Source organism: Triticum urartu, chromosome 3A, assembly GCF_056163025.1.
Source record: "Triticum urartu cultivar PI428250 chromosome 3A, HENAU_Tu73, whole genome shotgun sequence".
Lineage (NCBI taxonomy): Eukaryota > Viridiplantae > Streptophyta > Magnoliopsida > Poales > Poaceae > Triticum > Triticum urartu.
This window is the reverse complement of record NC_141875.1, coordinates 541,104,442-541,126,768: the sequence shown is the minus strand read 5'-3', so window position 1 is coordinate 541,126,768 and position 22,327 is coordinate 541,104,442.

Below are 22,327 nucleotides of genomic sequence, written 5' to 3'. Positions count from 1 at the left end.
CCTGTACAAAAGGAGGCCAAATGGCGTGAATCTGAAGTGCATTCCTCAAGAGGACGGACTGGAGCTGTTGGGAGAGATACATGGAGGCGTATGTGGCTCCCATATAGGGTCGAGAGCCCTTGCCGGCAAGGCATTCCGGCAAGGTTTCTTCTGGCCCACAACCCTCCAGGATGCAGCTGCACTAGTAACCAAGTGTGAAGCGTGCCAGTTCCATTCAAAGAAGCTTCATCAACCAGCTCAAGCCCTTCAAACAATCCCTCTCTCCTGGCCATTTTCGGTCTGGGAGCTCGACATACTAGGCCCCTTCCCCCGCGCTGTCGGGGGCTTTGAGTACTTGTACATCGCAATCGACAAGTTCACAAAGTGGCCTGAAGTGGAAGCAGTGAGGAAGGTGATAGCACAGTCAGCCGTCAATTTCTTCAAGGGGCTAGTTTGCCGTTTTGGTGTGCCGAACAGGGTCATCACCGATAACGGCACGCATTTCACAAGCCACACCTTCATGCAGTACATCCAGGACCTCGGCAGCAAGGTCTGTTTCGCTTCAGTGGTGCACCCACAGAGCAACGGCCAGGCGGAGTGGGCAAATGCTGAAGTACTGCGAGGCCTGAGGACAAAGACTTTTGACAGGCTGCACAAGTGTGGAAGGCGCTGGATTGATGAGTTGCCTACGGTTCTTTGGTCGATCAGAACAATGCCAAATCGAGCCACCGACCAGACACCCTTTGCCCTGGTATACAGGGCAGAAGCAGTTCTCCCCACGGAACTCACATACGGGTTACCTTGAGTGCTCGCTTATGATGAGCTTGAGCAAGAGCAGTTGCAGCAAGATGATGCAACGCTCCTTGAGGAAGATCGTCTTTGGACGACTGTGTGAGCTGCGCGCTATCAGGAAGCCTTCCGCCGCTACCATAGCCGCAAGGTTCATGCCCGAAGTTTTGAGGAAGGCGACCTTGTTCTTCGGCGCGTTCAGTCGGCCAAGAAATCCAACAAGTTGACACCGAAGTGGGAAGGCCCTTATCAGGTAACATGAGTCACCAGGCCTGGCGCAGTTCGCCTGGAGACCGAAGATGGTATTCCAGTGAGCAACTCCTGGAACATCGAACATCTTCGTAAGTTTTACCCATGAGGCGCGATTGCCGGGCCACCCGGCAAACCACCTTTTGTACAAGCCTTGCCGGAAAGGCATGTAACCCTTTATACAGAGCCAGTCTCAGACCCTGAGCATAAATGAATGAAACGCTGGTGCCCTAAGTTTTAGCATGCATGCTAGGTTGAGTCCCTCTCTTTGATAGGGTTGATAGTGCTTAGCGGCAACTAACCCCTAGCATAGAGGTCGAGTGTGTGTCTTTCTGTCCTTTCCAGTCTTTTCTTTGGTTCGTAGGCTGCACAGGCGTTTATGCTAAACCATTTAAGAGCAGGGAGACGGACCAACATCCTCGACCACGACAAGCCATTGCTGGGGGCTGCAGATTCAAGTATCCGACCACATCAAGCCAAGGTTGCCGGGGGCTACAAACTCAGATAAGTCTTTTATCTCCTGTTATGAATTTCCGTATGGGACTTGGATGTATGAGACTTCGTTTGTTCCCGGGCCACCGTGCTCCCCCTTTCCTATGCCGAAGAACTCTTCTTTGGGCCAGGACTTGGTTGTAGTTGCGGTGACAAGGAAACAAACAAAGGGCCTAATCCTACTTCGCCCCTGCCTCCGCCAAGAGCGTGAGTATGGTCGAGCTATGAAGTGGGAGGACGACAAGGTCTGCTGCCAGGCAACAGTGCTTATCTTAAGATAACAAGGACTCGTTCCTTGGTGTGAGCCTTGCTCACGCACAAAAGAACCCGGCAAGCCCCCTTTTTCATTAATACGTTGCGAACAAGTACAACTCATACGGATTGTCAACATGAGCAAGGGGATTACAAGGTTTAAATCTGACAAATGCCCGCAGGCTTAAAAAAAGATAAGTGCCCCGTAATCCCCGTTCTTGCCAGAAGTACCTTTCTACACTCAGGAGCAAATGCTCCTGGTATGAATAGTAAAATAGAAAAAATGTTCAAAAAATTCTGAAATTTTTTTGTGACATAATTTCACAAATGTTTGTTTTGCATGCAAAATTTCATTGGGAAATCACATTGGTGGAAGGTGTGCCAAAAAAAAACAAAATCAGAGCTCCAAAATGCTTTTGTAAGTAACATTTTCAGAGCATCAATTTTTTTACCACGCCTTCCACCAATGTGATTTTGCAATGAAATTTTGCAGGCACAACAAACATTTGTGAAAGTATGGCACAAAAAAATTTCAGAATTTTTTGAATTATTTTTTAATTTATTTGATTTTACTGTTCACACCAGGAGCATTTGCTCCTGGGTGTAGAAACTCCACGTACCGTTCTTGCCCCTTTCTTCCAAGGTGCGGCAGGTGAAGGCAAAAAGGAAGCGGCGGGGAACACGCCGATGGAGAGCTTGACGAGGAAGACCCTCGGCAGGGCACGTGGCCGAGGGAGGAGAGCGGCGCGGTCAGTCGGAGTCGGAGTCTGCGTCCTCCCGCCTGACGCCGTCGTCGCCGCTGTCGCTGTCCTCCTTGTCACTCCCGCTCGAGGAGGAGGTTTCTTCGTCAGTGGAGCTCTCCACGCAGCACCTTAGGCGAGTACCCAAGTTCCCAAAAACCTTGATGGAGAGCAGACCGCTTTCCATCAATTTGAAGTGGAGGACGAGCCCCTCTGATAGGCTATGGGCATGGGCGAAGGCTTTCCACCCACGGCGGAGATACATGACATGAGGGGCGGGGAAGTCGACATCGACCCGCATGCCGCCATTCCCGCAGCCCCTCATATGCAGCCTCAAGGCTTGTGGCAGGTCGAGCTCCATCTCCCGAGCGAACGGAGTGGGGAGACGAAGGCGACCGCACACTGGCTTGTGCAGCCTGATGAAGAATTCGCAGGGTTGGTCTCTGACATGGCCCTCCATTGGGGGAAGAGCCGCTGGCGGAGGCACGGCCAATGCGCCGCCCCGTCCTCCTCTCCCCCGAGTGCCTCGGCGGCCTTGGCCTCGGCCCCTCCCTCTTCCTCTCACGGCCGGCTCCGCCGCCATGAGCTCTTGGGGAGGGGGGCACGCTGTGGAGGAGAGACTCTCGTCGTTGCCATCGGAGCGCCGTCGCGCCCTCTCGCCAAAGCAAAGGGAAGGAAGGAGTCAAGATGGAAGGAGATAGATGTTGGAGGATTGAAGGGTGCCATCCCCTTCCTCTTCTTATAGAGGGACGGGGCTGGGGCTTGGCCGCCCCACTTAACCAATCCAGCCGCCAGGAGCGCAGGGAATCGGGACCGACCCGCTGCTCCAATTAGCGGCGACCCAGTTTCCCGCCTCGCCATTAAGGCCCGTGCCCTCTGCGTCCGCCGCCTTCCCTCCTTGGGGCATGGGGGACACATGGCGAGCAGGCCAGGATTGAGAAGACAAGTGAAGCGACTGTATTCCACCGCGTGATCGTGGGGCGCGGGCGCCTTGAAGGCCACGACCTGAGTCCACTTAGTAAATGAGTGGCGCCCCTACGTTTTCCTCTTTTTATGGGGAAGGCACGGGCCGCCTCTTTACCATTTACCATGATGTGATGCAGGCGTGCATCAACCGCCCCATGCACGACCCCCACATCACGCATTCAACGCGGGTCGTGGGGAAGCACAAATGGCGAGGGAGTTAACTGGCGAGGGAGTTACTGCGGTAAAACTCCACCGCACGCGCGCCCGCGCACCGTTCTGGGCCTGGCCCAATAACAGTCCACGCTTATATGTGGCTCAGGCCCGGGGCTCCTGTCGGTGTGCAAAAGTAGGGGTCCTTTTTGTACCCCTTTACTTGTGCGCGGGCAGTCACAGCCACACACCTGCGGCCACACTTGGCGGAGCAGAGGAAGCGAAGACACAAGACTAGCTACCAGAGCAGCGCCAAGCCAAAGGCGCAAGAAGCATAGGGGCGAGGTGAAACTCCCTTGGCAAGGCCCTTGCTGGGGTGGCCTTCACGGCCTCGGCAAGAGCCTTGCAGGGGCAACTTCCCAACACCAGCAGAGCCGACACCCTTGAGCCTAAGAGTCCCGACGCCATCAACCATATCAGAACCAAGGCTCAAGAGGCGCCTCCATGATGGCATGCGGACCTTTGTGAAGACAAAGGGCCTGCGAGGCCTGGATAGGAACCAAGAAACAAGACAACAATAAGGCCCCTTGCCGAGGATGCCCACGAGACCCCGACAAGGCTCCTGCCAAAGATACCCACGAGGCCCTGGCAAGACTCTTGCCGAGGGCGCCCACAAGGCCCCAGCAAGACCCTTGCCGGGAAGATTAGCAAGAGCGCGACAAGGCCTTGCCGCCCCATCGCCACCCCAGTTCAGCGGCCGACCCACCAACTAAACAGGTACCCACGTGGCAGTACGTGGCTCCTAAGCCAACTAGTCAAGCACCTACGTGGTGGCATGCAGATCTTCATGAAGACCCTGCCACCATGCCAGCTCAGCAGCTTGCCAGCCTACATGGCGCTGCATGTCTCGTTGGCCTGGACGCGTGTCGGAGCAAGGTGAAGCAGCGACGGACGAGACATGCTTCGTTGCCATCCCCGATAAAGCAAGAGGACACCTAAGTAGCGCATTTAATGCATTTTGTCCCGTAATGTCAGAGGATAAACTCGACCACTGTACAACTTTCCACCTCCTGTGTGCCACTATGGCAACCCCTTTGACTATAAAAGGAGGCCCGCGGCGTACTGTGAGAGGATTCAGACTTTTTGGACCTTGCACACTTTGTAGCTAGTCCAAGAACACCAGATAAACAGAAACCAGCAGGAGTAGGGTATTACGCATCATTTGCGGCCTGAACCGGGATAAACTCCCCCGTGTTGATCTTCTAAACCCGCTCTTTCCACAGCCCCGTGCCCGCCAACCGTAGAAGGGATTCCCTGTGATCCCATAGGTGTCGTTCTCACCGACACACGTATGGTGAACCATTATGTGATGAAGTTGGAGCATGATTTATTTATTGATTTTCTTCCTTATGAGTGGCGGTCAGGGACGAGTGATGGTCTTTTCCTACCAATCTATCCCCCTAGGAGCATGCGCGTAGTAATTCGTTTCGATGACTAATAGATTTTTGCAATAAGTATGTGAGTTCTTTATGACTAATGTTGAGTCCATGGATTATACACACTCTCACCCTGATACCATTGCTAGCCTCTCTAGTACCGCACAACTTTTGTCGGTACCATAAACCCACCATTTACCTTCCTCAAAACAGCCACCATACCTACCTATTATGGCATTTCCATAGCCATTCCGAGATATATTGCCATGCAACTTTCCACCGTTCCGTTTATTATGACACGCTCCATCATTGTCATATTGCCTTGCATGATCATGTAGTTGACAGCATATTTGTGGCAAAGCCGCCATTCATATATAGTTCTTTCATACATGTCACTCTTGATTCATTGCACATCCCGGTACACCGTCGGAGGCATTCACATAGAGTCATATTTTGTTCTAAGTATTGAGTTGTAAGTAAATAAAAGTGTGATGATCTTCATTATTAGAGCATTGTCCCGGTGAGGAAAGGATGATGGAGACTATGATTCCCCCACAAGTCGGGATGAGACTCCAGACGAAAAATAAAAAAAAGAAATGGAAAAAGGAAAAAATAGGCCATAAAAAGGAGAAAAGGCCCCCCAAAAATAAAAAATAAAAATAATGAGAGAAAAAGAGAGAAGGGACAATGTTACTATCCTTTTTCCACACTAGTGCTTCAATGTAGAACCATGATCTTCATGATAGAGAGTCTCCTCTTTTGTCACTTTCATATACTAATGGGAATTTTCATTATAAGAACTTGGCTTGTATATTCCAATGATGGGCTTCCTCAAAATCCCCTAGGTCTTCGTGAGCAAGCAAGTTAGATGCACACCCACTCAGTTTCTTTTTGAGCTTTCATACACTTATAGCTCTAGTGCATCCATTGATGGAAATCCCTACTCACTCACATTGATATCTATTGATGGGCAACTCCATACCCGTTGATACGCCTAATTGATGTGAGACTATCTTCTCCTTTTTGTCTTGTCCACAACCACCATTCTATTCCACCTTTAGTGCTATATCCATGGCTCACGCTCATGTATTGCGTGAAGATTGAAATTTTTTGAGAACATCAAAAGTATGAAACAATTGGTTGGCTTGTCATCGGGGTTGTGCATGATTAAATACTTTGTGTGATGAAGATAAAGCATAGCCAGACTATATGATTTTGTAGGGATAGCTTTCTTTGGCCATGTTATTTTGAGAAGACATGATTACTTTGTTAGTATGCCTGAAGTATTATTATTTTTATGTCAATATTAAACTTTTGTTTTGAATCTTATGGATCTAAATATTCTTGCCACAATAGAGAAGATTACATTTATAAATATGTTAGGTAGCATTCCACATCAAAAATTCTGTTTTTATCAGTTACCTACTCGAGGACGAGCAGGAATTAAGCTTGGGGATGCTGATACGTCTTCAATGTATCTATAATTTTTGATGTATTCATGCCATGTTTATAATATTTCTACATAATTTTGGTATGATTTGGTTAGAACTAACCTGGACTGACGCTGTTTTCAGCAGAACTACCATGGTGTTGTTTTTGTGCAGAAATAAAAGTTCTCGGAATGCACTGAAAATCAACAGAGATTTTTTCTCGAAAATATAAAAATACTGGAACGAACAGTTACCGGAGGGGAGTCCCGTGGGCCCCACAAGGGTGGAGGGCACGCCCACCCCCCTAGGGTGCTCCCTTGTGCCTCGTGGACTTCCTGTGGGGCCCCCCTGACTTGTTCTCAATGCCAACCTCTCCTATAAATCCCCAAACCTCCAGAAAATAACCTAGATCAGGAGTTCCGCCGCCGCAAAACTCTGTAGCCACCAAAAACCAATCGGGATTCTGTTTTGACACCCTGCTGGAGGGGGGAATCATCACCGGTGGCCATCTTCATCATCCCGACGCTCTCCATGATGAGGAGGGAGTAGTTCACCCTCGGGGCTGAGGGTATGTACTAGTAGCTATGTGTTTGATCTCTCTCTCTCTCTCTCTCTTGTTCTTGATTTGGCACGATCTTGATGTACCGCGAGCTTTGCTATTATAGTTGGATCTTATGATGTTTCTGCCCCTCTATCTCCTTGTGATGAATTGAGTTTTCCCTTTGAAGTTAACTTATCAAATTGAGTCCTTAAGGATTTGAGAACACTTGATATATGTCTTGCATGTGCTTATCTGTGGTGACAATGGGATATTCACGTGATCCACTTGATGTATGTTTTGGTGATCAACTTGTGAGTTCTGTGACCTTGTCAACTTATGCATAGGGGTTGGCACATGTTTTCGTCTTGACTCTCCGGTAGAAACTTTGGGGCACTCTTTGAAGTTCTTTGTGTTGGTTGAATAGATGAATCTGAGATTGTGTGATGCATATCGTATAATCATACCCGCGGATACTTGAGGTGACATTGGAGTATCTAGGGGACATTAGGGTTTTGGTTGATTTGTGTCTTAAGGTGTTATTTTACTATGAACTCTAGGGCTGTTTGTGATACTTAGAGGAATAGCCCAACGGATTGATCGAAAAGAATAACTTTGAGGTGGTTTCGTACCCTACAATAATCTCTTAGTTTGTTCTCCGATATTAGTGACTTTGGAGTGACTCTTTGTTGCATTTTAAGGGATAGTTATATGATCTAATTATGTCATCCTTGTTGAGAGAACTTGCACTAGTGAAAGTATGAACCCTAGGCCTTGTTTCAACGCATTGCAATACCGTTTTCGCTCACTTTTATCATTAGTTACCTTGATGTTTTTTATATTTTCATATTATAAAAACCTATATCTACCATCCATATTGCACTTGTATCACCATCTCTTCGGCGAACTAGTGCACCTATACAATTTACCATTGTATTGGGTCTGTTGGGGACACAAGAGACTTTTTGTTATTTGGTTGCAGGGTTGTTTGAGGGAGACCATCTTCATCCTACGCCTCCCACGGATTGATAAACCTTAGGTCATCCACTTGAGGGAAATTTGCTGCTGTCCTACAAACGTCTGCACTTGGAGGCCCAACAACGTTTACAAGAAGAAGGTTGTGTAGTAGACATCAACACACGACACCTCCGCGATCTGCACACGTTCAGCTCGGTGACATCCCTCGAACTCTAGATCCAACTGAGGCCGAGGGAGAGTTTTGCCAGCACGACGGCGTGTTGACGGTGATGATGAAGTTACCGACGCAGGGCTTCGCCTAAGCACTACGACAATATGACCGAGGTGGAAATCTGTGGAGGGGGGCACCACACACTGCTAAGAAATCAACTTGTGTGTCTATGGGGGGCGCGCCCCAAGGGGGGAATCCTACTCCTACTAGGAGTAGGTTCCCCCCTTTCCTAGTCCAACAAGGAGGGGAAGGAAAGAGGAAGGGAGAGAAGGAAGGAAGGAGGGGGGGTGCCTCCCCCTCCCCTTGTCCAATTCGGACTGGGGGCGCGCGCCACCTCCTGGCTGGCGGCCCTCTCTCCTCTAAGGCCCATGGTGGCCCATTAACTTCCCTAGGGGGGGGAGGGTCCGGTAACCCTCTGGCACTCCAGTTTTATCCGAAACTCCCCGGAACACTTCTGGTGTTTGAACAACATGGTACAATATATCAATCTTTATGTCTCGACCATTTCGAAACTCCTCATCATGTCCGTGATCACATCCAGGACTCCGAACAACCTTTGGTACATCAAATCACATAAACTCATATTACCAATCGTCATCAAACGTTAAGCGTGCGGACCGTACGGGTTCGAGAACTATGTAGACATGACCGAGACACTTCTTCGGTCAATAACCAACCGCGGAACCTGGATGCTCATATTGGTTCCTACATATTCTACGAAGATCTTTATCAGTCAAACCGCACAACAACATACGTTGTTCCCTTTGTCATCGGTATGTTACTTGCCCAAGATTTGATCGTCGGTATCATCATACCTAGTTCAATCTCGTCACTAGCAAGTCTCTTTACTCGTTTTGTAATGCATCATCTTTGTAACACCCCTAGTGTCATGCTACAGTAACCCCCTATTAATGGTGCCATGTCATCATGTTACTGTTGCTAATCCTCACTTGATCCAAATCACTGTTCATATTCAAACTCAAATTTAAAGTCAAAAATTCAAATTTGCCAAAAATTCAAATTTAAAGTCAAAAATTCAAATTTGATTCCACACCCCGATTCAATAACTCTAAGTAATTCTCGTTTCTTATGAGTTTAATAATCATTCAAGTCATTCCTAGCATAATCGGATATATCATTATCATGCTAAATTTTAACTGTGCTACCCGGTCCTTCTTCCTGGAGCACAACTTCCGACGACGAGCTAAGCTTACGTTGATTTTTCCTCATCTTGTCATTTCACCTCAAACAACAAGCTTGATTTCGAGCTTGTGTCATATCCGTGGTTCCAATAACCTTCCGCTTCATCATTCCTTTTGCTTGATGTCGTCGCTGTTCGATGGCCTCTTCATAGTACCTCGACAAAATCTGTCGTGATCCCCATCAGTATACTGACCCGTTTCAGATATCAATCGAATTCATGATGAGAAATACAATCCTTGCCCCTCGATGATTTACGTTATCATAGACAACATTATTGCCTTCCTGCCAACACAAACTTGTTCATATAATTTTGGTAATACATCCTTTTTTTGACATGTCGATGGATTGTTGCTGAGCCCGTCGGCCACACCCTCATCTTTCCTTGCTGAAATTGTATGACTTATTTTCTAAGTTGTTTCCGATGGATCCTTTGTGTATCTGAAGTCCAACCTTTCCCTGATGACCATGTCAACACTATCCCGAAGCATGTGTATGGTACTCCGATCATCAACAAGAACATTGGGAGCGCAATGCTAACTATTCTTGATCAATTATCCAAACACCATTGTATGGGTAAACCTGATAAGTTCCTTGCCCCTTTATCTAACGGTTTAATACTTGGAGTCTAATCATGCTCTGCCTTTCCTTGGGAAAGATATACTCTAATACTTGGGTATAAACATCTTTCCTTTCCATTGGTCTGATTATCATAATAATCACATTTTCCTTTCCATTGTTTTGTTTAACCTTTCTGGTAATCAAACTTGCCTGAGCAGAGATAATTCGCTGCTAATGTAAACACCTCGGTGTACAAGCTCTGTCAGTAAGACCTTGTTACTATTGTTGATGACATTCCGGTAACCACCGATGGACGAGAACTTTGCCTATTGGTCTGCCTCGTTTCAACGAGCAGGAAAATGGTTCTCTTCGTCTCTCGCCCTTGGTACCAACGTTGTTGCCAACATAATTAACAGACTATCCTCTGACCTGCCTTGCTTTCATGACCATGCAAATGATAGGACCCTTCCCGCTTTCAACCCAAGTGGAGGGCCCATAACCCACAGTTTCACAGGATCGAAACCTGACTCTCCTGTACAACCTTGATGCCGAAATATTCTTTACACTTGGATTCATATCATGTCACGAGCCACCTTCTGAGAGATGATCTATTCCCGATGCTCTGAACCCCCTTTCTGACACTCTGTTCAAGTATCAATCGTTGTTCATTCAGTTGAAACTTCCTATTGTACCTTCATACTTTGCTCTCGATGTTTTATTAAGTTTCAACTCGAGAGATACTTTGGCCTCATTCCCTAAATTGTTCACCAAATAATTAACCCTATAAGGGTCAGTTCTCCCGAAGTTACTCTTTACTTCCACACTTAAATCTCGGGACGAGATTTCTTGTAGTGAAGGAGATTTGTAACACCCCTAGTGTCATGCTACAGTAACCCCTGTTAATGGTGCCATGTCATCATGTTACTGTTGCTAATCCTCACTTGATCCAAATCACTGTTCATATTCAAACTCAAATTTAAAGTCAAAAATTCAAATTTGCCAAACCTGAAAACTAAAATGTTCAAAGTGTGGAAAATAATCCCCGGGTATTTATCATGTTGGAACCAACCTCTTTTGGGTTCCAAAAGTGCCCCTGGAAATTATTTAGTGGTCCAACATCATATTAATTGGCCTTTTCATTTAAAAAAATATGCCTGAACAATTTTGTTGGCTCTAAAACTTTTTGAGCAACACCACAATTTGGTGCATGAATTATGTGCCAAGTTTCATTCTTAACAACCTCCATTTTTGTGCTCCAACTATTTGCAAAACAGAAGAGGAAAATAAGAAAAGGGAAAAGACAAAAAAAGGAGAAAAGCAAAACCCCTTTTTTCCGCACCGGGCCTCAACCCCGTCGGCCCAGTCGGCCACGCTCACAGGCTGGCCCACCCATCGCCTCCTTATCCCCCCCACTCTCATGACCTAAACTGCTGCCCCCCACTCCCCACGCACCCCCACTTCCCCGATCCCCTTCTGGATCGGGGCAATGACCCCGGCAGCGACCCTGATCACTGTCGCCATTGCTGCCTCGACATGCAGCACCCCGTCACCGGACCGCCGCCGTCGTCCTCAACCTCCTCCTCATGGCCCCGTTCTCCTCCCCATTCTGGAAGGGCACCCGACGGCGCCACCCGCCGCCCCGACGTCGCAATCGCAACTCTGGCCCGTCCCTGAGCATGCTTTAGCACCTCTACAGGGCCCTGTGAGCCCTTATCCCCTTCCCCTCCTCCTCCCGTCGCCGTAGGACGCCACCACCGATGCACCTGAACCTCTCCGTCCGCTCCCGCGCACGTGGTCCCGCCTGTAGCCGCTGCCCGGCGGCGCCCGCACCTGCTGCTACTGAGGCACTGCTGCTGCCGTGTCTCGCGCACCTGCTGCTGCATTTGCCGCGGCTCCCGGCCATCCCGCCTCGCCGGCCCGAGCCAGCGCTCACCGCGTCCAACCGCCGTCCAGGATCCCCTGCAGACGCCTCGCCGCTGTTCGCCATCGCGGCCCGCGCCTGCGCCCCTGGCCTCGTCTCCGGCCGCCGACCAACCGCGCCGCAACCCCTGGCCGCCCTTGCCCCTCGCCGGCGCAACCCCCCAGCCACCTTGGCCTCGCCTCTACCTTGCCCCGCGCCCGGGCAGGCTTCGGCCTCGACGGGCGCCAGCACCCGTCACCCGCGCGCTCGTTTAGCCTCATGGGCCACTGACCACAGGGGCCCACACCCCCTGTTTTGTAAAAAAAGATTTATAAATAAGTAATAATTAATTAATTAATTAATTAAATAGGTAAATAATTAACCTAATTAACTGTGATTAATTAGTCTAATTAACTAAATTAGTTAATTTAACCCTGTTAAATTAGTTAGGTCAATGAGAGATGGGCCCCCCTGCTCTGTTTGACCAGTCAACGCTCTGTTGACTGCTGAGGTCGTGGTGACGTCAGGTTAACGTCATAATTCCCTTTCTGATTTAAAAGTAATTCCAGAAAATTCTTTAATCTTTGAAAAATCATATAAAATAAACCGTAACTCGGATGAAAAGTTTTCTACATGAAAGTTTCTTAGAACGACAAGACGAATCCGAATATGCGATCCGCTTGTCTGCCACATGCCCCTAACTACCTGAACATGCATCTTTTCCCCTCCGTTTCATCTGTCCGAAAATGCTAAACCCGGGGAAACATTCCCGGATGTTATCCCCCTTCCCCTGTAACATGTAGCACCGCGTTAGAACACGTCTAGCTCTGCCTGTTGTCCTGTTATGCTCTTGCTTGCTATGTATTTACTGTTTCTCCCCCCTCTTCTCTCCGGTAGACCCCAAGACTGCCGCTGATGCCGCTGTGTTCAACTACGTCGACGACGACCCCTTCTTCTTGTCTGAGCAACCAGGCAAGCCCCCCCCCCTTTGATCATCCCGATATCACCCATTCTGTTCTCTCATGCTTGCATTAGATTTTGCTACTGTTATTGTTTGCTCCTATTCTGATGCATAGCCTGCTTATTGCAACCTGCTATTTGTTACCTACCTGCTTATCCTAAACTGCTTAGTATAGGTTGGTTAGATACTTACGAGGCGTGGCCGGGCATTCTTAGCCCTTGCCGCAAGTACTCGAGACGGGGCGACGGGGTCACATCGATCGTGAGTCTCTGCTCGTTACCGCGTGCTCCTAATCCACTATGATTTGGATATTTGATCTGAGGGGCCTCTAGCCTGATAGCACTAACCATCACGTGGGCATAGTATGGGCGTTCTGCGTTGTATACATCAGCCGAAGCTTAATAGACGTCAGCGACTGAGCGGCGCGCGCCGGGTTGGACTAGTAAGCACCTACCTTGTTGAATGAGGTAGCTAGGTCTGCTCACCGGCCGCGTACGCAACGTGTAGGAGTTCCCGGGAGATGGCCCATGACCCCTGGGGGCATAGGTTTAGTCCGGCGTGCTGGCCTCTCTATTAAGCCTAGGTCGGGTTGCGGCTTATTGTTTGGCCGAGGCCGGGCATGACCCAGGAAAGTGTGTCCGGCCGGAGTTAATCGAGCGTGGTGGGTAAGTTGGTGCACCCCTGCAGGGAAGAAAACAACTATCGATAGCATGTCCTACGGTAACGGACACTTGGAGTTGTATCCCGATCGATACAACTAGAACTGGATACTTGTGATGAGACTGGATGGTGATGAGTAATGGATTGTGATGATAACTGGATAGTATGGCTCTAGGATTGCTTTCTCGCAGGGAGTTGAGAAAGGATCTCTGGCCGAGGTTGATAACACTCCTACTACTTTACTTTTTGCTACTCTACTCCTTCCTGTTGCTGCAAGATGATGGTTTCCAGAAGATGCTAGTCTTCGATAGGCTAGGCTTTCCCCTTCCCTTCTGGCATTCTGCAGTTTAGTCCACAGATACAACCCATTCCTTTGATACAGATGCATACTTAGTTTAGATCTGACGTAAGTCTTGCAAGTACTTTGGATGAGTACTCACGGTTGCTTTGCTACTTCTTTTTTCCCCATACCCGATTGTTGCGACTAGATGATGGATCCCAGGAGCCAGACGACGCCACTGATGACTACTACCTGGAGGATGCCAAATACTACATAAAGACCGCAGATGACTAGGAGTAGTTAGGAGGCTCCCAGGCAGGAGGCCTTGCCTTTTCGATCGTTGTTGCTTTTGTGCAGGCCTTCTTAAGGCATACTTGTCTAACTCATGTCTGTACTCAGATATTGTTGCTTCCGCTGACTCTTGTGTATTCGAGCTTATGTATTCGAGCCCTCGAGGCCCCTGGCTTGTAATATAAAGCTTGTATTATTTTTAATTTGTGTCTAGAGTTGTGTTGTGATATCTTCCCGTGAGTCCTTGATCTTGATCGTACACATTTGCGTGTATGATTAGTGTACGATTGAATCGAGGGCGTCACAAGTTGGTATTAGAGCCAACTGCCTGTAGGTAGACCCCTTTCCAAGTACTTGGCCAAAGTTGAGTCTAGTCACTGAAAAAAAACTTTTACTAACATTGGCTGTGTGTCTTACGGGCCCTCGTCGCCATTGGGTGGTATTAGGATCTTTTACTCCTCATCTATACTCTGGGACTCTGATCTCTCTTCCATTCGGGTTAAAAGATTTTACTAACTCTAACTTTAGGTTCTCGTAACCACTTCCTACCGGAGAGCCCCTTCAGTCCAGATGATCGCTTGCTGCTTCAGAAGATTTTGAAGATACTCTTTGATGTTTCCCCGAAACCCTTGTGCCCTTCGCTGTTGCAATTCCATATCACCGATAAATCCCTCTCGATAACTACATACACCTGTCGTTCATATTGTCATCCCCAGTTGATCTTGTTATTACAAGATGCCTTTTAATACTTTCAGGTATTTCGAGAATCCATTGTGCCTGCTGCATTGTAGCTCCTTTTCCGCCTGTATAAGTGTATGAATAATTCCTCACAATTATCGGGGATTCGTTCATCCCTAATTGTTTAGATATTTCACAAAAGTCTTCGAAATACCATTCAATCTTCCGAAAATCCTCCGCAGCCTATTGTTGTTGAAATTGTTGTTTGCTTGCATTATGGTTAATTCCATATTTCTAGCATCTTCTTGTTTGATCCAATATGTCGCGAATACTCGTAATCCTCAATCAGATCCTAGCATTCATCCTTCCGGCTCAGACGTCACTCCAAACATGTGCTTGTTCTTGTCAAATCAAACCTTGATTGATTGTCGATCTGTATCGATTCAACTCAATTATCTTTTGATCAGAGCCTCTGCTTCAGATCTTCTGATTTGATAATCGTAATTCCTTTGTATTAAAGCTTTGAAGTTATCCAGTTATATCTATAACCCGATGCCTTTGCATTCTTTCTTCTTCTGGATGAGTATCGATACTCACATCAGGTCTTTTATGGACCGCCATATCCTTGGTTGGATTATTATCCGACGATGTCCTTCATATTCATTAAACTTGTGAGTTTTGCCCTGACACATAATGCCTTTGGTAAATTCTATCATCTGCTTTTGTCAACCATGCTCTGCTTTCGAGCTGGTATATTTTAATCCTGAAGTTAGTGGTATATGTTCCTAAGATACCCCTACGGGTTGAACATATGCCTTCCCTAATCTGTGTGAACTCAAAAGAGATGTGAGTCTTACTCTTTTGGTGCTTCACCAGATAAATATTTCGCACTACAAATTCTTCGAAATCGAGAAATGAATGAAAATTTGTGTATTGGAGAAGTGGGAGTCGACCTTGAACCTTGCGTTCATGCCCATGGACACGATGCCGATCTTATCATGGAAGCTTCTCGTAAAAATAATACCCCCTTGGTATAAGTTCATCTTATATCTGGGATTTGGTTTTCTGTAATCATGGTTCCGGCCATATTGATATTCTTTGATTCCTTTTCTCAGACAAGTTAAAGCACTTGTCTTCTACAGACCAATGCATCTCCGCAACCTCTATTTAGATCTTCCTTCGAGTATTACCCTCTGGTATCTCGAGAATAACAAAGAACTGTGTTGCTTCTTATGAGTCTTCATCTAGTATTGCGTCTAGCCGATTTCAGATTTCCCCGGGTTCCGAGTTATTAGTCACTCGAGGACCCGATAAGTGAATCGATTCCACACCCCGATTCAATAACTCTAAGTAATTCTCGTTGCTTACAAGTTTAATAATCATTCAAGTCATTCCTAGCATAATCGGATATATCATTATCATGCTAAATTTTAACTGTGCTACCCGGTCCTTCTTCCTGGAGCACAACTTCCGACGACGAGCTAAGCTTACGTCGATTTTTCCTCATCTTGTCATTTCACCTCAAACAACAAGCTTGATTTCGAGCTCGTGTCGCATCCGTGGTTCCAATAACCTTCCGCTTCATCATTCCTTTTGTTTGATGTCGTCACTGTTCGATGGCCTCTTCATAGTACCTCGACAAAATCTGTCATGATCCCCATCAGTATACTGACCCATTTCAGGATATCAATCGAATTCATGATGAGAAATACAATCCTTGCCCCTCGATGATTTATGTTATCATAGACAACATTATTGCCTTCCCGCCAACACAAATTTGTTCATATAATTTTGGTAATACATCCTTTTTTTGACATGTCGATGGATTGTAGCTGAGCCCGTCGGCCACACCCTCATCTTTCCTTGCTGAAATTGTATGACTTATTTTCTAAGTTGTTTCCGATGGATCCTTTGTGTATCCGAAGTCCAACCTTTCCCTGATGACCATGTCAACACTATCCCGAAGCATGTGTATGGTACTCCAATCATCAACAAGAACATTGGGAGCGCAATGCTAACTGTTCTTGATCAATTATCCAAACACTGTTGTATGGGTAAACCTGATAAGTTCCTTGCCCCTTTATCTAACGGTTTAATACTTGGAGTCTAATCATGCTCTGCCTTTCCTTGGGAAAGATATACTCTAATACTTGGGTATAAACATCTTTCCTTTCCATTGGTCTGATTATCATAATAATCACATTTTCCTTTCCATTGTTTTGTTTAACCTTTCTGGTAGTCAAACTTGCCTGAGTAGAGATAATTCCCTGCTTATGTAAACACCTCAGTGTACAAGCTCTGTTAGTAAGACCTTGTTACTATTGTTGATGACATTCCGGTAACCACCGATGGACGAGAACTTTGCCTATTGGTCCGCCTTGTTTCAACGAGCAGGAAAATGGTTCTCTTCGTCTCTCGCCCTTGGTACCAACGTTGTTTCCAACATAATTAACAGACTATCCTCTGACCTGCCTTACTGTCATGACCATGCAAATGATAGGACCCTTCCTGCTTTCAACCCAAATGGAGGGCCCATAACCCACAGTTTCACAGGATCGAAACCTGACTCTCCTGTACAACCTTGATGCCGAAATATTCTTTACACTTGGCTTCATATCATGTCACGAGCCACCTTCCGAGAGATGATCTATTCCCGATGCTCTGAACCCCCTTTCTGACACTCTGTTCAAGTATCAATCGTTGTTCATTCAGTTGAAACTTCCTATTGTACCTTCATACTTTGCTCTCGATGTTTTATTAAGTTTCAACTCGAGAGATCCTTCGGCCTCATTCCCTGAATTATTCACCAGATAATTAACCCTATAAGGGTCAGTTCTCCCGAAGTTACTCTTTACTTCCGCACTTAAATCTTGGGACGAGATTTCTTGTAGTGGAGGAGATTTGTAACACCCCTAGTGTCATGCTACAGTAACCCCATGTTAATGGTGCCATGTCATCATGTTACTGTTGCTAATCCTCACTTGATCCAAATCACTGTTCATATTCAAACTCAAATTTAAAGTCAAAAATTCAAATTTGCCAAACCTGAAAACTAAAATGTTCAAAGTGTGGCAAATAATCCCCGGGTATTTATCATGTTGGAACCAACCTCTTTTGGATTCCGAAAGTGCCCCTGGAAATTATTTAGTGGTCCAACATCATATTCATTGGCCTTTTCATTTAAAAAAAATATGCCTGAACAATTTTGTTGACTCTAAAACTTTTTGAGCAACACCACAATTTGGTGCATGAATTATGTGCCAAGTTTCATTCTTAACAACCTCCATTTTTGTGCTCCAACTATTTGCAAAACAGAAGAGGAAAATAAGAAAAGGGAAAAGACAAAAAAAGGAGAAAAGCAAAACCCCCTTTTTCCCCACCGGGCCTCAACCCCGTCGGCCCAGTCGGCCACGCTAACAGGCCGGCCCACCCATCGCCTCCTTATCCCCCCACTCTCGTCACCTAAACCGCTGCCCCCCACTCCCCACGCACTCCTCCCCACTTCCCCGATCCCCTTCTGGATCGGGGCAATGACCCCGGCGGAGACCCTGATCACTGTCGCCATCGCTGTCTCGACATGCCGGACCCCGTCACCGGACCGCCGCCGTCCTCCTCTACCTCCTCCTCACGGCCCCGTCCTCCTCCCCATTCCCGGATCTGGAAGGGCACCCGACGGCGCCACCCGCCGCCCCGACGTCACAAACGCAACTCCGGCCTGTCCACGAGCATGCTTTAGCACCTCTACAGGGCCCTGTGAGCCCTCATCCCCTTCCCCTTCCCCTCCCGTCGCCGAAGGACGCCACCATCGACGCGCCTGAACATCTCCGTCCGCTCCCACGTGCGTGGTCCTGCCTGTAGACGCTGCCCGACGGCGCCCGCACCTGCTGCCACTGAGGCACTGCTGCTGTCGTGCCTCGCGCACCTGCAGCTGCATTTGCCGCGGCTCCTGGCCACCCCACCTCGCGGGCCCGAGCCAGCGCTCACCGCGTCCAACCGCCGTCCGGGATCCCCTGCAGACGCCTTGCCGCTGTTCGCCATCGCGGCCCGCGCCTGCGCCCCTGGCCTCGTCTCCGGCCACTGACCTACCGTGCCGCACCCCCTGGCCGCCCTTGCCCCTCGCCGGCGCAACCCCCTAGCCGCCTTGGCCTCGCCTCTGCCTTGCCCCGCGCCCGGGCGGGCTTCGGCCTCGACGGGCGCCAGCACCCGTCACCCGTTTAGCCTCATGGGCCACTAACCACAGGGGCCCACACCTCCCTGTTTTGTAAAAAAAGAGATTTATAAATAAGTTATAATTAATTAATTAATTAGGTAAATAATTAACCTAATTAACTGTGATTAATTAGTCTAATTAACTAAATTAGTTAATTTAACCCTGTTAAATTAGTTAGGTCAATGACAGATGGGCCCCCCTGCTTTGTTTGACCAGTCAATGCTCTGTTGACTGCTGAGGTCATGGTGACGTCAGGTTGATGTCATAATTCCCTTTCTGATTTAAAAATAATTCCAGAAAATGCTTTAATCTTTGAAAAAGCATATAAAATAAACCGTAACTCGAATGAAAAAGTTTTCTACATGAAAGTTGCTCAGAACGACAAGACGGATCCGAATACGCGATCCGTTTGTCTGCCACATGCCCCTAACTACCTGAACATGCAACTTTTCCCCTCCGTTTCATCTGTCCGAAAATGCTAAACCTGGGGAAACATTCCCGGATGTTATCCCCCTTCGCCGGTAACGTGTAGCACCGTGTTAGAACACGTCTAGCTCTGCCTGTTGTCCTGTTATGCTCTTGCTTGCTATGTATTTACTGTTTCTCCCCCTCTTCTCTCCGGTAGACCCCGAGACTGCCGCTGATGCCGCTATGTTCAACTACGTCGATGACGACCCCTTCTTCTTGTCTAAGCAACCAGGCAAGCCCCCCCTTTGATCATCCCGATATCGCCCATTCCGTTCTCTCATGCTTGCATTAGATTTTGCTACTATTATTGTTTGCTCCTATTCTGATGCATAGCGTGCTTATTGTAACCTGCTATTTGTTACCTACCTGCTTATCCTAAATTGCTTAGTATAGGTTGGTTAGAGACCCATCAGTGACCCCCCCCACTTGACCCGACTGCCCCGCTGGATTATCAGAAGACCCGATCAACGAGATCAAAGACCAGGCCCCGACACCTCACGTCACATCCCGCCCCTTTGTTGCTCGACTCTGCAGGGTTACCATCGAGTGCCGAGGGTGGAACCTCATACATCACTCCTGATGAGATCTCTGTAGTGTAGCTATACGGCCGAGGTCATCGAGGGTGATTTCCTCCTTAACCACTTCCGTTACCGCTGTCATGCAACCCCTCAAGGGTGAACCTCGAGTGTGGATCCTCTTACGTTCACCTTGATGATAACATCGAGTGGGATTCACCGGGGGTGATTCCTCGGGTTTTCCCCTTGGTGTTAGACACACAGTTACTATGGTTACTATGACTTTGCACTGAACCAGGTTAATAAAGACGGGTCGACCCTGAGTGGTACCCGTGCGAGCTTAATTGCGACTGATGTGGAGTCGGGTTGACCTGGAAGGTGCCCACGAGATACTTACGAGGCGTGGCCGGGCATTCTTAGCCCTTGCCGCAAGTACTTGAGACGGGGCGACGGGGTCACATCGATCGTGAGTCTCTGCTCGTTACCGCGTGCTCCTAATCCACTATGATTTGGATATTTGATCTGAGGGGCCTCTGGCCTGATAGCACTAACCATCACGTGGGCATAGTATGGGCGTTCTGCGTCGTATACATCAGCCGAAGCTTAATAGACGTCAGCGACTGAGCGGCGCGCGCCGGGTTGGACTGGTAAGCACCTACCTTGTTGAATGAGGTAGCTAGGTCTGCTCACCGGCCGCGTACGCAACGTGCAGGAGTTCCCGGGGAGATGGCCCATGACCCCTGGGGGCATAGGTTTAGTCCGGCGTGCTGGCCTCTCTATTAAGCCTAGGTCGGGTTGCGGCGTATTGTTTGGCCGAGGCCGGGCATGACCCAGGAAAGTGTGTCCGACCAGAGTTAATCGAGCGTGATGGGTAAGTTGGTGCACCCCTGCAGGGAAGAAAACAACTATCGATAGCCTATCCTACGGTAACGGACACTTGGAGTTGTATCCCGATCGATACAACTAGAACTGGATACTTGTGATGAGACTGGATGGTGATGAGTAATGGATTGTGATGATAACTGGATAGTATGGCTCTGGGATTGCTTTCTCGCAGGGAGTCGAGAAAGGATCTCTGGCCGAGGTTGATAAAACTCCTACTACTTTACTTTTTGCTACTCTACTCCGTCCTGTTGCTGCAAGATGGTGGTTTCCAGAAGATGCTAGTCTTCGATAGGCTAGGCTTTCCCCTTCCCTTCTGGCATTCTGCAGTTTAGTCCATAGATACAACCCATTCCTTTGATACAGATGCATACTTAGTTTAGATCTGACGTAAGTCTTGCGAGTACTTTGGATGAGTACTCACGGTTGCTTTGCTACTTCTTTTTCCCCCATACCCGATTGTTGCGACCAGATGACGGATCCCAGGAGCCAGACGACGCCACTGATGACTACTACTACCCGGAGGATGCCTAATACTACGTGAAGACCGCAGATGACTAGGAGTAGTTAGGAGGCTCCCAGGCAGGAGGCCTTGCCTTTTCGATCGTTGTTGCTTTTGTGCTAGCCTTCTTAAGGCATACTTGTCTAACTCATGTCTGTACTCAGATATTGTTGCTTCCACTGACTCTTGTGTATTCGAGCCCTCGAGGCCCCTGGCTTGTAATATAAAGCTTGTATTATTTTAATTTGTGTCTAGAGTCATGTTGTGATATCTTCCCGTGAGTCCTTGATCTTGATCGTACACATTTGCGTGTATGATTAGTGTACGATCGAATCGAGGGCGTCACAAGTTGGTATCAGAGCCGACTGCCTGTAGGTAGACCCCTTTCCAACTACTTGGCCGAAGTTGAGTCTAGTCACTGAAAAAAAAACTTTTGCTAACATTGGCTGTGTGTCTTACGGGCCCTCATCGCCATTGGGTGGTATTAGGATCTTTTACTCCTCATCTATACTCTGGGACTCTGATCTCTCTTCCATTCGGGTTAAAAGATTTTACTAACTCTAACTTTAGGTTCTCGTAACCACTTCCTATCGGAGAGCCCCTTTAGTCCAGATGATCGCTTGCTGCTTTAGAAGATTTCGAAGAGACTCTTCGATGTTTCCCCAAAACCCTTGTGCCCTTCGCTGTTGCAATTCCATATCACCGATAAATCCCTCTCAATAACTACATACACCTGTCGTTCATATTGTCATCCCCAGTTGATCTTGTTATTACAAGATGCCTTGTAATACTTTCAGGTATTTCGAGAATCCATTGTGCCTGCTGCATTGTAGCTCCTTTCCCGCCTGTATAAGTGTACGAATAATTCCTCACAATTATCGGGGATTCGTTCATCCCTAATTGTTTAGATATTTCACAAAAGTCTTCGAAATACCATTCGATCTTTCGAAAATCCTCCGCAGCCTATTGTTGTTGAAATTCTTGTTTGCTTGCATTATGGTTAATTCCA